This window comes from Podarcis bocagei (genome assembly GCF_964188305.1).
Source record: "Podarcis bocagei genome assembly, chromosome: 5".
Classification (NCBI taxonomy): domain Eukaryota; kingdom Metazoa; phylum Chordata; class Lepidosauria; order Squamata; family Lacertidae; genus Podarcis; species Podarcis bocagei.
In genome coordinates this window covers 8,073,669-8,091,037 of record NC_138129.1, presented here as the reverse complement: position 1 = coordinate 8,091,037, position 17,369 = coordinate 8,073,669, and the positions used below count along the sequence as shown (strand labels likewise).

At 44.9% G+C, this 17,369-nt stretch overlaps 1 long non-coding RNA gene across 1 annotated transcript; it reads left to right on the top strand.

Annotated features, from left to right (window-relative positions):
* Window positions 1–1,858: 1,858 nt before the first annotated feature.
* On the top strand, window positions 1,859–2,563 carry LOC308587371. The gene is made up of 2 exons (XR_014008336.1): window positions 1,859–2,470; window positions 2,503–2,563. It is a non-coding gene; the product is annotated as an uncharacterized lncRNA (long non-coding RNA).
* The last annotated feature ends 14,806 nt before the right edge of the window (window positions 2,564–17,369 follow it).

Below are 17,369 nucleotides of genomic sequence, written 5' to 3'. Positions count from 1 at the left end.
GGAATTTGCTGCCAAGGAGTGTGGTGGAGTCTCCTTTGGAGGTCTTTAAGCAGAGGCTTGACAACCATATGTCAGGAGTGCTCTGATGGTGTTTCCTGCTTGGCAGGGGGTTGGACTCGATGGCCCTTGTGGTCTCTTCCAACTCTATGATTCTATGATAATATCTTGAGAGAGAGAGAGAGAGAGAGAGAGAGAGAGAGAGAGAGAGAGAGAGAGATTCTCTCTTCTTTACAGCCAATAAAACCCCATGAGTCACGCCTACTTTTCCATCTTGCTGTCCTGGCCTGGGGGGGTCCCAGGTGTTCACCCTATTCCAGGGACTCTTGCAAAGGCATATTTGGGGATGCTGGGAGATTGAACTGGGACTTCCTGTGCGCAGAGTTTGTGCTTTAGCATGCAGCAGTATCCCTCCTCCTTTTCTCTCACTGCTCAAAGTGGGAGTTTTGCCCAGGACGGAGATGAAGGATTTGGGCGCCGTGACACTGCCAGCCTCGTGGCATCTGGCAGCCATTTCTGCCAAAGTGCGCCTCAGGAAGACTAGCCATGTGAAGCCCAATTAATTAGGCCGCATCTTTAACTTGACGGCGCCAAGAAAGAGTCAGAGAGGGACAAAAGCATCAAGCTGCTGTCTCGTTCCCTCTTTTTCTTCTTCAGAACAACAAAGGGGGAAGACAAGAAGGCAGGATAATGAGTTGTCTGTGAAAGGGCCCAGGAAACAAAGACAGGGCTGAGGGTGGATGAATTGGTTTTATTTTGACAGACGCCGTCATGGGATCTACGTCTCGGCAGCCAAGCCAGCCTGCTCTGAACTGAGCTCTACAGTTCTGGAGAATCATAGAACTGTAGACTTGGAAGGGACACCCAGGGTCATCTAGTCCAACCCCCTGGATTGCGGGAAGGACTGCAGAGGCCTCAGTTAAAATGGCACTGGGCCAGAAGTCACCACCCTATGCTGTGCTGGTGGCGTTGGAGCTGCTGCGTTGGGCTAGGCCCAACACAAGCGTGTGGCAAAGATGGCGGACCCTTGCTATGTGTCGTAGAGAAGCCAGCCGGACTGACTGATGGATCTTGCTTCAGCACCAGTGATGGGATAGCAACAGCATCCCACACCAAAACTGAGGCAGCAGGCCAGTTTCAGGGAGGGCCCCCCAGGTGAGGCCATGTGGCAACAGACGGGGAAGGGCCATAGCTTAGTTGTAGAGTAATAATAATAATAATTTATACCCCGCCCATCTGGCTGGGTTTCCCCAGCCACTCTGGGGGCTTCCAACAGAATATAAAAAACACGATAAAACATCAAACATTAAAAACTTCCCTAAACAGGGCTACCTTCAGATATCTTCTAAAAGTCAGATAAGTGTTTATTTCCTTGACATCTGATGAGAGGGCGTTCCACAGGGCGGGCGCCACCACCGAGAAGGCCCTCTGCCTGGTTCCCTGTTTAGGGAAGCTTTTAAGGTTTAATAGGTTATTGTATTTTACTATTCTGTTGGAAGCCGCCCAGAATGGCTGGAGAAACTCAGCCAGATGTGCGGGGTATAAATAATAAATTATTATTAATTATTATTATTATTATTATTCCCTGTAACGCCACTTCTCGCAATGAGGGAACTGCCAGAAGGCCCTCGGAGCTGGACCTCACTGTCCAGCTTTAATGATGAGGGTGGAGGTTCTCCTTCAGGTATACTTTGCAAGTGCTTTGCATGCAGAAAGTCGAAAGTTTGATTCCTAGTATTGTAGGACCCTGCTTGTGGTTAACGCTTAGCTGGAATGAAATATTCAACGCAGCAATAGAGAAATTAAAATAATAATTTATTTCTCAGACAAATAAATGATAGGCACAGTGGTATATGGTTACCAAAGCTCTGCCCACTCCAGCCCTGATGGCCAGCACTTATATTCCCTCAGCCCAGCCCCCTTGCTCCTCCTTTGGCTGCCTCTGTCCAATCAGCCTGGTTGAAATTCCTATTGGCTGTTTGCTAGAACCAATCATAAAAGATACACCCATTTCCTATTACCTTTTATGGGAGACAAAGAGCTATATTTCCTTCTATCCATAAATGGCAGACAAGTAGCCATATATCTTACATTTGCCTCGACAAGGCACCTTAATTACCAGATCACCTTTTGCCCCTGTTGCCCCTGCATTCTAAAACAAATGGCTCATGGTATTAAATTCTATCTAAACAGAGATCTTGGGTTCACATTCTTACACACCATCAATGAAATAAGAATCTAACATAAGAATCTAACATTTCTTACTTTCTAAATCCTTTGCATAATTACATTAAGCCAACAAATCTCATACATAACATAGATAGCTTTTTAGAAGAAAAGGCCTTTGCAAAGTAAAAAAGGAACTCAGTAAAAACAGCTTCAAAAGAAGCCTCTTCAGTTTACACCCTCCTTTCCCAGCCAGCTGCTTTTCCCATTAGCTCTTCCCAAAATTTATTGCCCTTTAACTCTCTCAGTATACCTTAAACCTTAGAAAAATATGGCTAGAGTCTGATGGGAGGCACATGGTATTATTTTCTGTTAAACAATAAATCTTACTATTTACCAACTCTTAATTAGTGTTTTTGCAGCTTGATTGTATTCTGTAATATGTAGGGTCTGTGTAACATTTGCTCCCAGCCTGTAATTCCCTTTTACAACTTTGAGAAACTTGTCTCCTGCTACTGCTATAAATCAGGGGGGCCCTTGTTCAGGAGAGCAGGAAGATAAACAACTGCCAGAGTACTTAGCCAGCTGGTTTCTGCCTGGCATGAAACATACAAACATTTGCAAATATATCTTTAAGCTCATTTTAAAATACAGGCCTTGATCAGATGCCTCAGTATCTCCAGGTAAGTCTGGGGAAAGACTCCTGAAACCCTGGAGAGCTGTGGCCAGATGATGTAGCACCTAATGTATGGATTATATACTAATTAATGGGCTCCTCCCAGGCCTGCAACTCTTCACATTCCCTTGAAGGCCTGGCTGAGAAGGAGCTGTACTGTTGCCCAGTGTACTACAAAGAGGAGTCCAGTGGCCGCCCACAGCTGAAAACTTGGGTTTTTTGTAGGAACACTTCCTGCAAGGCTCAGTAGGCTTAATGCACCATTTTGGCTTCCTGCAACTTTATTTATTTAGCATCCACAATATGCCTATATTGTACAAATCATGAAACTGCCACAGGACTTTCCCTGAAGATTGAGGGTGGATCTGCACACAGGAAAAACCCCTCTACAAAAAAGTCCGAAATTAAATCGTTATAACAAAAGGGAGGAAAAAAACCCTTTGTAAAAATCGCTTAGAAAATTTGTTTGCTCTCTGGCGCCATCTGGTGTCGCATGTTTATAATGTATTCAAGGCATTGTTTTTTTGACTAATGTAGCTGAGTCCTCAGTTAACATTAGACAGGCAAAACTGGAGTGTGCATTGTTCTCTTTCCTCTCCCTCAGGCCATGCCCTCATGGAAAGCAAAATAAAATTAAATAGGGTTCTTCCAGAGCAGTGATCCTATAAACATGCAGTGCAGTTTTCTGGGTGGGTGGGGAAAGGCCAGCAGGCCCCAAACTATGAAGTCATGTGGTACAGTGGTTAAAGTGCCTGCGATATCATTTAGTATGTTGAAATTTGACTCATGGCGCCAAACCCTGCAGAATATCACAGAATATCGGCACAGTTCCCAGCATTAGACTTTCCCAACCAAGGTTCCAATGCTCCTCTTCCTTGAGGAATGAGCTTCCCAGATGTTGCCTTCACTCCATGACATTTTCCTTGTGCCAGAAATAGAAATGTTCCACTCCGTCCAAATTCCAGAGCGGAGTGTAAAATCTGGAATGTTTCCCACAACCCTTTCTCTGTATTCTGTAAGGCTTAGAGAGTTTAATTAACATTATTATTGATTACATTTCTGTCCCACTTTTCCCTCCAAAGAGCTTAAAGTGGTTTACATGCTTCTCTTCCTCCCCCTTTTTTTATCCTCACACAACAACCCTGTAAGGAAGGTTAGGCTAAGTGTTGGTAACTGGCCCAAGGTCACCCAAACGAGCTTCATGCCTGAGTGGAGATTTGAACTCTGGTCTCCCAGGTCCTAGCCTAGCAGGGAGGGGGTTATTGTTTTGTGTTTTGTGTTTTTAATCTTATATTTTTGTGCTGTATTTGTGCTTATATTTTTGTGAACCTCCCCGAGATCTATGGATGAAGGGAAGTATACAAATTTAATGAAATGAAATGAAGCACAATGTCACAGTGGGTGACCAACATCTTGCCAAATTCATATCCTCTGGGCATGTGAGAGACCTCAGTAGATCTCCATCAGTTGACTTGCAAATTCAGAAACAAATATAGATCGACTCTACTGGTGCCGCCCTGAGACCTGTGGTTACAGGGTGGCAATGCTTTTTTCTGGGGGTACGCAGGGGTACGCACACCCCTAAATATTTTGTGAATCTAATGGGAGAAGAAACTATTTTTTTTTAAAAAAAAATTAATTTATTCTCTAGCACGGTGAATCGTCAGTTCCGTTGCTACCTCCGATGGCGGCCTCATTCCCTTTTCCAGTGTTTCCCGAATCTCAGACAGAAGCGGGCGTTTAATGTGTGAAGCAGTGTGGAATGTGGATGTGTGGTGTTTTCCTGATGAAAGTTTGGCCTCAATATGAGTAGGAAAATTACCAACTATATTTCATCATCACAGCCAGGACAGAAGTGTAAAGTGTAAAGTTAATGACGACTCTGCAAAAAAAAAGATGGGACAACGGTGTTGTGTGATAATGCTGGACCGGGGCCATTTAGGGCTTTAAAGGTCAGCACCAACACTTTGAGTTGTGCTCGGAAACGTACTGGAAGCCAGTGTAGGTCTTTCAAGACTGGTGTTAAGTGGTCTCGGCGGCTGCCCCCAGTCACCGGTCTAGCTGCCGCATTCTGGATTAGTTGTAGTTTCCGGGTCACCTTCAAAGGTAGCCCCACATAGAGCGCATTGCAGTAGTCCAAATGAGAGATAACTAGAGCATGCACCACTCTGGCAAGACAGTTCACGAGCAGATAGGGTCTCAGCCTGCATACCAGACGGAGCCGATAAACAGCTGCCCTGGACACAGAATTGACCTGCGCCTCCATGGACAGCTGTGAGTCCAAAACAACTCCCAGGCTGCACACCTGGTCCTTCAGGGGCACAGTTACTCCATTCGGGACCAGGGAGTCCTCCATATCTGCCTGCCTCCTGTTCCTCCAACCACCTCCAGACACTCACACAGGACCTCCATGGAAGATGGAGCAAGCTTGTTTTCTACTGCTCCGGAGGGTAGGACCTGAACTGATGGGTTAAAATTACAAGAAAGGAGATTCCAACTCTATCGGGGACTGCCATCAGAACAGGGGAGGGAGGCAGGGGGGCCGTTGGGATACAGAGAGCCTCTGAAACTCCTGAGGAGCAGTTCCTTTTCCAGTGGCGGGAAAAGCCACACCTCCAGTGGAGAAGAGAGGGAAGGGGCTCGAGGATGCTGCTGAGAGCCCCAGTGCCTCACCTAGCCAGGCTGGCCAGGAGGGACGCATGCCACTTCCGTCACCCATCTTGCACAGAGGGGTGAAACGCAAGGAGGGGAGGAGGAAGTTTGGGGTGCCGAAGTTCTTATGTTGGGGGAGAAGCCGGAAGGGGCCACTCCCGGATTCTGCAAGTGACTGAGATGGACATGAACTTGGTAGATCTGCACTGTAAATAGTTTGCACAAGAAAACCTGTAAAAGACAGGTCAGAGTCCTGCCTGGTTACTCACGAGCAACCACCACCACCATCTGACAGACTCAATATCAGGAAGAACTTTATGGCAGTAAGAGCTGTGCAAGGATGGAACTAACTGCCTCGGAAGTTGGTGGACTCGCTTTCATTGGGGGTTTGTAAGCAGAGGTTGGGTGGCAATTTGTCAGGGAACCTTTAGCTGAAATTTCTGTATTGCAGGGGGTTCGACAAAATGACTCTTGGGGTCCCTTCCAACTCTACAATTCTATGATCACCACTGATTCAACTCTCCACATGCTTAGCTGCCTGCAGCCCTGCAACCCCCCTACATTTTTCAGGTGGTTCAGTCCATGGAGGACCCTGCTCCCTTCCCCGAATGTCTGCATCATCTTTGATTCCCCAATTAACAGAATGTTCCACTTTACCTTCCAATGACGAGCAAATGAAAAATGGGCTCATGTTATAAACATAATAGAAAAGGAGGTATCTGGATCATTTTCCCATGGCTGCGCTTGTCACAGTTTTAATTTGTTTTTGTTTACCATCACACAGGAAACCACAAAATAAAGTACGTTAGAAGTATATTTATCTAAAGGATGCTATGATTTGGGGGGAGGAGAGGCCGCTGGAGAATAAAGCCTTTTAATGAACACAGAGCAATTTTCTAAAGGCAAAACAAAACACTGTAAAGAAAAGAGGAAAAGAAAAGAAAAAGAGAACAGTTGCCGTAGCAACCTGGAAGATGAAAGTCAGAGGCAACTTGTCTGCTTCCTGTTTGATGGAGAAATCAATCTCTCTGTCTTGCCTGTGTGGCCGAGTGTGTGTGCTGGTGTTTGTACATCTCTCTTTACCTTTTTTTTTTTTTTGGTCTCTTAAATAGAGAACGATTACATAGTAAATACCAAGGTGAAGGTCTACCATTGCTTGTGTGTTGAGCAGGCTGCTTTATGGAAATGGGCAACTTTTACCTGCTAGGAGCAAGGCCTCAGTAAGATTTTGGACATCACAGTGTAGGACAGAGTTTCAAAGATCCTCTTTCTTTCTTTCTTTCTTTCTTTCTTTCTTTCTTTCTTTCTTCCTTCCTTCCTTCCTTCCTTCCTTTCTTCCTTTCTTTCTTTCTTTCTTTCTTTCTTTCTTTCTTTCTTTCTTTCTTTCTTTCTTTCTTTCTTATGCTGCCCTTCATCTGTAGATCTCAGGGCATAAAAATGCACGATAAAAAGCAAACAAAAAACAAAATAAAAACAAGAGCAAGGGCAAAACAACGCAATAACTCTCCCCCCATCCCACAAACACATTTAAAAGGGTATACAGTGGTGCCCCGCAAGACGAACGCCTCACGAGACGAAAAACTCGCAAAACGAAAGGTTTTTTCGTTTTCGAGTTGCCTCGCAAGACGAATTTCCCTATGGGCTTGCTTCGCAAAACGAAGCTTGCCCCGCAAGCTCCAGGGACAGCGGGTCTTCCCCGGACCTCTTTTAGGCGGCGGGGAGAAGCGATCTTCTCCCCGCAGCCCCAGGTCCGGGGACAGCGGGAAGCGCTTTCCACTGTCCCCGGACCTCTTTTAAAGCAAGGGGCGGCGGGGAGAAGCGATCTTCTCCCCGCAGCCCCAGGTCCGGGGACAGCGGGAAGCGCTTCCCGCTGTCCCCGGACCTCTTTTGAAGCAAGGGGCGGCAGGGAGAAGCTATCTTCTCCCCGCAGCCCCTTGCTTCAAAAGAGGGGACAGAGCGGCGCTTCCCCTCTGTCCCCGGACGGTCTCCATAGGAACACATTGATTGATTTTCAATGCTTTCCTATGGGAAACCGTGCTTCGCAAGACGAAAAACTCGCAAGAAGAAATAACTTGCGGAACGAATTAATTTCGTCTTGTGAGGCACCACTGTAGTATGTTAATCAGCCAAGAGCCTTGTTGAAAAGGAAAGGTTACACCTGTGTCCGGCGGCAGAGGAACCAACCCCCACGGAAGGTTGCCAGGAATGGATAGACAAGGAAATGTTCTTGCCATCTGCTTTTTATTCAATATTCACAGAGAGAGGCTTGGGAATGCATTCTCTTGGAATAATGGCGTTGCTCCAAGTAAATCTCCATCTTCCCTTCTCTCCCACCTCCTCATTCGTCAACAGCAAACCCTCCTTCCTAAGGCTGTTGCTTAGTGCCCTCTGTCTTTGAGCTCTTTGCTCTCCTACTTTTAAGGCTTGCCAGGTTCTGGGAGATGGTGGGTCTGGAATGCTTTCTAGTGACAACATGTCAGCCAGCTGCTTCTCTGCCTCCGCCTCCTCCTCCTCTCCCATTTTTCCCAACTTTTCTCCTCACCTGCCTCTGAGCTGTGATCTACCTCAAATCCCTGAGCTGTCTTCTTCTTCTCTGGAAGGGTCAGGCTGGGGAGGTGGTCTCCTCCATTCCTCCTCTGTCCAGTCCCTGACATTGGTATTCAGAAGCATTACTGCCTCCAGCTGTGGAGACAGAGCATAGCCATCATGTTCAGAGCAAGCAGCATTTCTTGGTCGTGCCAAACACCATCAGGAACACCCAAAGCCCAGTTACAGTTTGAGAGTTGGAAACAGAACTTAGTTTTGAACATCTCTTGAAAATGCAGCAGGATGCTTATCCCTGGATTATAATCTTCAACTGTGTGGTTCTGTTTTTATCGAGAATTATGTTAGTGCAGTGTGTGTGTGTGTGTGTGTGTGTGTGTGTGTGTGAGAGAGAGAGAGAGAGAGAGAGAGAGAGGGAGGGAGGGAGGGAGGGAGAGAGAGAGAGAGAGGTTGTTATATTTTGGTTTGCAAATCTTACGTAAACTGCCTAGGAATTATATAGATCAAGCTGTGTTTGTGTGTATGTGTGTGTGTGTGTGTGTGTGTGTCTTTTTCTTTTTAGTTCAAGATGCTGAGAACCAACCAGAGAACTCACTTGGCAGACAGTTTTAAAGTGTCGTAATAGAAATATTAATAATAGAAATAATAATAATAATAATAATAATAATAATAATAATAATAATAATAATAGTAATAATAATAATAATAGTAACAACAACAACAACAACAACAACAACAACAACAATGGATTAGGTAAACAAAAGCTGTTGTCAGACTAGGAAGTTCATGCCGTTTATTTTGGGGGTACTTAACATTATGCCCTTCAGATGTTTTGAACCTGTGTTGTAATTCTAAACTGTCTCCTCCTCCTCTGGAAGGGTCAGGCTGGGGAAGCGGTCTCCACCATTCGTCCTCTGCCCAGGCCCTGACAACCTGGTGCCCAGTGGCATAGCATGGAGGGGCTGAGAGGGCTGTTGCTTTAGGCGCAGTTTGCTTTAGGCGCAGTCTTGGTGCCCTGCTGTGTCATGAGCTGTTGCGTTAGGCATGCGCCCTGCCCCCTAGGAGCCCAGTGCTGCTTTTGCGAGCAATGCTGGGCTTGCAGAAAGGGCGCCGTGAGCTGTTGCATCCTTCTCATGGTGCCCTTTAGCTGGATGGTGGCTGAGAAAGATGCAACAGGCTTGCAGAGTATCTCAAAGCAACACTGGGCTTGCAGGGCTCTGTGAGTGCGCTCCACTTAGCAGCAGTGGGTAGGGGTCGTTCCGGTGGCGCACCCCCCCAGGTGCAGGCAGGGAACACTCTGCCACTGCTGGCACCTGAAGGTGTCCAGTGGACGCTTGGGTTGTGAACGTGATCCGTGCAGGATGCACGTTCACAACCCACAGCATTCACAACCCGCAGTGGCGTGTCTGTGCATGCGTGGGTTGCGATTCAGTGCTTCTGCACATGCCCAAAGCTAAATTTTGTGCTTCTGCGCATGCACGACTGCAGAAACCTGGAAGTAACCTGTTCTGGTACTTCTGGGTTTCGGCGGTCCATAACCCGAAAAACTGAAGTGTCTGTAACCTGAGGTATGACTGTATAATGAAGGCATCAGCTGAACCTCCCTGGGGTGAACATTACACAAAGGGGGAGCCACTGCAGAAAAGGCCCTGTTCTCATGTTGCTCTCCCAAGCCCACATTCCCAACATGTTCACACTGTCTCGGTGACGTCTATGCTGGCTTGGTCATGTCCACAGAATGGAAGATGGCAGCGTTTCCAAGGATGTCCTTTAAAGAGAGCTGGCTTTGGCTAAAATGTTTAGATCTAGAACGAATACTTTCTGGAAATGCAGGGAGGCTGGAGGCACATGGATCCACATGTGGTGGAACTGTAAAAAGATCAGACAGTTTTGGGAAGTGATTTATAATGAATCTAAGAAAATGTTTAAATGCTCTTTCCCTAAAAAGCCTGAAACCTTCCTGCTAGGAATTATAGGTAATGAAATTCCAAAAATTCAGGAGAGTCTTCACGCATGCTACAGTTGCTGCCAGAATCTTAATCACAAAAGGTTGGAAGGGAGAAACTACCCCATCCAAATAAGACAGGCAAAATAAATTAAGAGAGTACGTTGAATTAGCGAGACTGTCAGCAAGGTTACAAGATGTTACTGATGAAAAATTTGCCAGAGGGTGGGACACATGCAGAGTCTATGTAAAAGAACACTGTCAAAATATTAATCTGTTGGCAGGTTTTGATTGAGTTTCTGTGTGTAAATAGAACAACTTTATATAATTTTAAGTAAGCTAAACGATATGGAGAAAATATAGTCAAGTGCATATTTAAGGAATCAAATTCGGGAACATAATGGGAAGATTGGCATCATGTTATTACAAAATGATGTATAGAATAAGTATCAATCAAGGAATGAATGACTGTTTATTTTTTAATTTGTCTTTAACAGCCACTGATTGTTTTTGTTATACTGTTTTGGATCCAATAAAGCATTCGAAAATCAAAAGGTGGGGGAGAGCGCTGGCTTCAGGCACCAGGCCCATTGGCAGACTTACTCTGCATAACAAAGATGTCTGCAAACCTAACATACAGGCTGGCAACATTAATCCTGCCATGTGGGAATCCCTTGCAGACGACCATAGTGCCTGGAGATAGGCAGTCAAGTCATGTATCTATAGCAGTGACCAGAGCAGGAATGACTGCAGAGAGAAGAAATGCCATGGTTCATCTGCAGCAGAACAACCGGACGCCTTCATCTGCCCCAGCTGCCACAAAACATGTCTCTCCTGCATCGGTCTCTACAGCCGCAGCAGGCGCTGTAACTCTAGTAAAGGTAAAGGGACCCCTGACTATTAGGTCCAGTCGTGACCGACTCTGGGGTTGCGGTGCTCATCTTGCTTTATTGACCAAGGGAGCCGGCACACAGCTTCCAAGTCATGTGGCCAGCATAACTAAGCCACTTCTGGCGAACCAGAGCAGCACACAGAAACGCCTTTTACCTTCCCGCCGGAGCGGTACCTATTTATCTACTTGCACTTTGACGTTCTTTCGAACTGCTAGGTTGGCAGGAGCAGGGACTGAGCAATGGGAGCTCATCCTGTCGCGGGGATTTGAACCGCCGACCTTCTGATCGGCAAGTTCTAGGCTCTGTGGTTTAACCCACAGCGCCACCCGCGTCCCTGCTGTAACTCTAATTTACACCTAATTCACACAAATCCCACCTAATTTACACATTTTTTTAATGCAATTCTGCCTGATGTACTCATTTTTGCAACACACCTTCCCTTGTTTTCACTAACAGTATGTATTATGGGCACTATCTCAGCATGCACACTAGTTGCCTGGAGAACTGCATTGCAAAATTCAGACATGTGTGAATTTTGGAGAATGGTTGTGTCTCGGGTCGCAGCTTGTCTTCGAAAATGCAGATTAGGAAGATTTGCCTTCTAATGAGAACTAATCTATGTTCTCCCCCATCTCTAGTTAATAGCTTAAGTTCAGAACTGCATATATCCCCAGATTTTCCTGTTACTCCTGCTTCCAAGTGAAAGGTTATGATGTGCATCATCTCGTTCCTGACCATGTGCAGTGGCTGCTCATTCCTACCACGTTTTCCTTCTTCTGAGAATCTGCTGCCAAAGGACATAGTGAGCCCTTTAAGTTTACGTCACCAAAGAAGCAGCCTTGTTATCAGCATTAATTGGCTGGGAGTGCTGTGCTCAGGAAACACTGGCGAAAAAGCAATCTTGCTAACACAAGAGTTATTTAGTCATCATCACTCCATTGTTTGTTCCGGGGAGGTAAGTGGCGTCTTTGTTAAAGACAACATATTTTGATGCCCATCGGATGTCTTGCTTGTTTACCTCCCTGCAGCATCCCTAAACATTCTAGGAAGAAACATAACAATTATTCGTGGGAACAACGGAGCCAAATCGATGGGACTGTTTGTTCTTGAAGGTGTTTTCTTTTTTGTCTCTTTATCACAACACACAGCACCAGAGCAATACCCTTCCTGGAACACAAACAAACATTTTTTTTCAATGTACCAACAGGGGTCCATTTCCACTGCTGTCAGGAATGCTAGGAAGCAGGGCTGGTTTTAAGGGATTTTAGGAGGGTATCTTTTTAACAACATTGGCAAGACCTGTTTATTGGGTGCTGGTTGGCCAAGTCACAGACTAGACCAGTCGCCCCCAAACTCGTCCCTCCAGGTGTTTTGGGACTACAAATCCCATACCTAGCTAATAGGACCAGTGGTCAGGGATGATGGGAATTGTAGTCCCAAAACATCTGGAGGCATGAGTTTGGGGATGCCTGGACTAGATGTATCAAAATAAATGAACCCAAGTTAGGACTACAGGAAACTGCCTTACTTGGACACAATATAATGTTGGAAGATTGGGAAAGGTTGTGGAAGAAAGGGGTTAAGTTTACTGCTTGAACTGTATTAAAAGAAAACATCATGCAAATGATGTATAGATGGTACTTAACCCCAGTAAAACTAGCAAAGATTTGTCATACGACTGAAAATTTATGCTGGAAATGTAAAGAAAAGGAAGGAACCTTTTATCATATGTGGTGGACGTGTCCCAAGGTGAAAGACTTCTGGGAAAAGATTTATAATGAGCTGAAAAAGATGTTGAAATACACATTTATGAAAAAAAACCAGAAGCCTTTCTACTTGGAATAATAGGTTTGGAATTGCCAAATAAATATATTAGATGGTTTTTGTATGCAGCAAGAATTTTGTTAGCTAAAAACTGGAAACTACAAGAAATACCAACAGTGGAGGAATGGCAGATGAAGATGATGGACTTTTTGGAGCTGGCCGACCTGACTGGAAGAATCCGCGAACAGAAAGAGGAGGAGCATCAAGAAGAATGGAAGAAATTTAAGGACTATTTAGTTAGATATTCTAAGATAACATAAGTAGAATTACTTGTAAGTACCAAATTGGCCTAGGAGTTAAATATGTTAAATTGCATAACATTATGGATAGAAAATACTATGAAAAGAAAGAAAGATGCTAATTGAATAAGTTAACTTTATTTGAAACTAGATATTGGAAAACTGCTACAATGAGTTATATGGAAACTCAGCTAGGGGAATTCGAGGAAGTCACCCAATAATGATAATTAAACTGGGATTTTTGTTACAGAAAAGGAGCAATGCAGCAGTGAGCTGCAGCTGGCTGGAAAGCAAAACATTATGGGAATGTTTGGGACTGTACCGTGAGAACAAAGGGGCAGTCTATTCACTGTGCTGAGCACCGGATGTTAGCTCAGAGTGTCATTTGACCTGTACAGGAAGTACAGGAGGTGGAGTTTGTTTCTCCACTATTGGAGTTTGGAGAGAGCAGACGCGTTTCTCTGTAATGCTGCAAAGACAGAAATAAAGGCATGTAAATACATTTCTGTCTATCTCTTTCCCCTCCCTGGGGGAAGGCAGGGAGCAGGGAAGAGTGGTGTGTCCTTCTCACGCTTGAGGAGGATCGCCGATAGTGACCTAGCCTGTATCCTGCCGGGAATGCAGACAGGTAGGTCAACCAGGAGATCAAGCCGGGTGCCTGGAGAGTGGCCAGTTCCTCCGATAAGGCTTGATTTCCGACAATTTTAACAGTTAGGATATATGTTTGTTCAGGTTTTTTTAAATATTGTAATGTTTTTCTTCAATTTTTTTTTATAAATTTGGAAAAAAAAATAAAAAAAATGGGGGGGGGGAAGGAAACTGTGCCTGACCATTGGTTCAGCTAGCTCAGCTTTGTCCATACCAGGCTTCCCCAACCTGCATGCCCTCTGGATGTTTTGGACTACAACTCCCATCATCCTAGGCTGTTTGCCCTACTGACTGGGGCTGATGGGAGCTGCAGTCCAACAACATCTTGAGGGCACCAGGTTGTGGAAGGTGGTGGCTCTCCATTGTTTCAGGCAGGGAATGTTTCCATGGCAGGGATTGAACCTGGCACCTTCTACAGGCCAAGCAAGTGCTCCACCACTGAGCACAGCTCAGAGTGCATTTGATGTGTCTGTGCTGAGTGCTTTTTGAAAAAGTGATACTTAACGTTCTATCTGTCAGCTTTTAAGTTCATTTAACCCTAGAAATTAGGGACGCGGGTGGCACTGTGGGTTAAACCACGGAGCCTAGGACTTGCCAATCAGAAGGTCGGCGGTTCGAATCCCCGCGACGGGGTGAGCTCCCGTTGCTCAGTCCCTGCTCCTGCCAACCTAGCAGTTCAAAAGCACGTCAAAGTGCAAGTAGATAAATAGGTACCGCTCTGGCGGGAAGAAGAAGAAGAAGAGTTTGGATTTGATATCCCGCTTTTCACTCCCTTTAAGGAGTCTCAAAGCGGCTAACATTCTCCTTTCCCTTCCTCCCCCACAACAAACACTCTGTGAGGTGAGTGGGGCTGAGAGAGTTCAGAGAAGTATGACTAGCCCAAGGTCACCCAGCAGCTGCATGTGGAAGAGAGGAAACGCGAACCCGGTTCACCAGATTACGAGTCTACCGCTCTTAACCACTACACCGCAAACGGCGTTTCCGTGCACTGCTCTGGTTCGCCGGAAGCGGCTTAGTCATGCTGGCCACATGACCCAGAAGCTGTACGTCGGCTCCCTCGGCCAATAAAGCGAGATGAGCGCCGCAACCCCAGAGTCGGCCACGACTGGACCTAATGGTCAGGGGTCCCTTTACCTTTTAACCCTAGAAATTACTTGTTAGAATCATCTGATACAAAGAAGGGGTTATGTAGACATGTGGAAAAAAAACAATAACAACCACGAATAGCTCAGTTGGTAGAGTGCGAGACTCTTAATCTCGGGGTTGTGGGTTCAAGTCTCATGTTGGGCAAAATATTACTGAATTTCAGGGGGTTGGACCAGGTAACCCTCATAGTCCCTTCCCACTTCATGGTTTTATGATTGTACTTAAATAGAGTTGTGTCCATCACTCCAAGGCTACATCCACCCATGTTTCCATTCATTCTCTGTTCTTTGTACAACTTGTCAATGATTCAGTTTGCAACACTAAAAACAGCAGCAGCAGCAGCCATGTATTAAAAGCCTTTACAGCAAGAAAACCAATGAAATCTAAAACAATCGAACAATTAACGCGTCAACAGTGGCAGGATCAATCTGCAAAAATGCTTTCACTCGTCTCCAAAGGAGGTGATAAATAAGCCTAGGGTTGGGGAGAGAGAAAATAAACGTGGTTCTTTGAACAAAAATTAAAGCTGAGATGACAACAATGCAAAATTTTTTGCTTATTACCAAAGCCAGCCTACACAAATTAAAACAAAACAGACGACATACAAGAAGCCAAAACATGTAAAAATAATAGTGAAAAAAGCAATTAAACTATAATAGAATAAAAGCAAACACTGTATTGCGGCAGAGACACAACCCTCTCCCAAGCCCGAAAGTTGCTAGAAACTTTAAACACCTGACAACTTTCGGAGTTCATTATTTCCTCCAGGTAAGTCTGGGGAGAGAAGAGGAGAAACAGGATTTAACCTTGTTCATTTGCAAAGAGCTGTCAAAATCTATTAGACAGCTATTTTTAAATATGGAAGCCAAGGAGAGCGCTGGATTTAAGAGGAGGCTTGATGAACCTAAGACACTGAATTCCATGTGAACAGCACTCACAGTGAGCAATTAGATCAGGAAGCACAGCAGGTCTACCAAAGCCACATTTCCCCTTCATCTTCTTAGTCCTCAGAGTGGACCACTTTTATCTCGCAGTCAGGAGTAATTCAGTAAAGGGCAATTTGGGAAAGTATTAAAGAATTGCACAAGATTTCCTCTGGAGTGCTAACTGAGGAAGTTCATTTGCTTCATTTGACAGCATTGTGCAGCTTGTCTTGTCTGAGATAAGCTCCACAGGAGCTTGATGGGATGAGATAAAACTCCGTCATCCTAAATTACCTGATGTTCCTGTGAAAATCCTCATTCCTATGCCAGAAAAACACTGCAAGATTTGTTAGACGAAGTCTGTCTTCTTCTTCTTCTTCTTCTTCTTCTTCTTCTTCTTCTTCTTCTTCTTCTTCTTCTTCTTCTTCTGTGATCACTCACAGCTGAGTGAGATTGTCTTTCATGAAAACGGACTTAACAATGAGTCCGTAAGTGACTGTGGAGGCCAATTCTGGATCCACACGTCCTTCCACAGTGAGGACATAGGTTTCTGGGCAGGAGTTGATCACGGTGTGGATTTGCCAAGCGTGCCTCCCTCTTAGCACATTTCTGCCTTGCGTCCTGAGTTCGAGCTTCTTCAAAGCCCATGACACCTTTGGTAAAGGCTGTTCTCCAATTGGAGCGCTTGCAGGTCAGTGTCTCCCAATTGTCGGTGTTTATACTACATTTTTAAAGATTTGCCTTGAGAGAGTCTTTAAACCTCTTTTGTTGACCACCAGCATTACGCTTTCCATTTTTAAGTTCGGACTAGAGTAGCTGCTTTGGAAGACGATAATCAGGCATCTGAACAACATGACCAGTCCAACGAAGTTGATGTTGAAGAATCATTGCTTCGACACTGGTGATCTTTGCTTCTTCCAGTACACTGGTATTAGTTCGTCTGTCTTCCCAAGGGATGCATAAATTTTTTTGGAGACACTGTTGATGAAATCTTTCAAGGAGTTGGAGATGGCGTTTATAAGTGGTCCATGTTTCACAAGCATACAGTAAGGTTGGTAGTACAACAGCTTTGTAAACAAGCATTTTGGTTTCCCTGTGAATCTCCCAATCCTCAAACACTCGGGAGAAAGCTGCACTCACAGAGTTGTATCACAGGCCTGTCCTTCCTGGTCTTGTAGGACCTGCCTTGCTAGATCCAAACTAGAGTCTTTGCAAGACCTTATCCACTATTTAGATTAATTAGTAAGCTTGCAAGAGATGCTTAACTCAGAATTCAAGAGCTGGGGACCTTGATTTTTGATTACTTACCATTTCAGGTAATGTTCAAAGCATTCCACACATACATTACCTTGTTGTAACCTCACAGCCTTGAAAGAGAAGTCAAAATCATTGTGCCCATATTGTAAGACACCACATTTTTAAAAAATTCATTTATTAAAATATACCAGTATATACTGCTTGACTGTAAGGAAACAGCAGCTACTTCAAAGAGGTATACAAAAAGAACAAAACAATGAAATGACCAGGGAAAAGTTAAAAGCAATAATTTAAAACACAACAAAATAAGTTAAGAACCGGATGAAAATGCACATCAACATTCAATGCGTCTGGGCAGCCTTGCCTAAACAAAACTGTTTTTAGCAGGAGCCAAAAAGAGTAAAGTGATGATGCTTGTCTGATGTCAATTGGCAGGGAGTTGAGTTCCAAAGTGTAGAT